At 41.3% G+C, this 351-nt stretch overlaps 1 non-coding gene across 1 annotated transcript; it reads right to left on the bottom strand.

The window, feature by feature from the left end:
* LOC112746509 (small nucleolar RNA R71) lies at nucleotides 1–108 on the bottom strand. Its single transcript, XR_003174390.1, has one exon. It is a non-coding gene; the product is annotated as a small nucleolar RNA R71 (small nucleolar RNA).
* Between the last annotated feature and the right edge of the window lie 243 nt (nucleotides 109–351).

Genomic DNA, 351 nt, shown 5'->3' on the forward strand with positions numbered 1-351 from the left:
AAGCTTAGAGTGGATGTTCAAACCTTCAGACAAAAGGAAGGTGAATCCCTCTATGAAGCTTGGGAGAGATACAAGGAACTGACCAAAAAGTGTCCTTCTGACATGCTTTCAGAATGGACCATCCTGGATATATTCTATGATGGTCTGTCTGAATTATCAAAGATGTCATTGGACCATTCTGTAGGTGGATCCATTCACCTAAAGAAAACGCCTACAGAAGCTCAAGAACTCATTGACATGGTTGCAAATAACCAGTTCATGTACACTTCTGAAAGGAATCCTGTGAGTAATGGGACGCCTATGAGGAAGGGAGTTCTTGAAATTGATACTCTGAATGCAATATTGGCTCAG

Source organism: Arachis hypogaea, chromosome 14 (genome assembly GCF_003086295.3).
Source record: "Arachis hypogaea cultivar Tifrunner chromosome 14, arahy.Tifrunner.gnm2.J5K5, whole genome shotgun sequence".
NCBI lineage: Eukaryota > Viridiplantae > Streptophyta > Magnoliopsida > Fabales > Fabaceae > Arachis > Arachis hypogaea.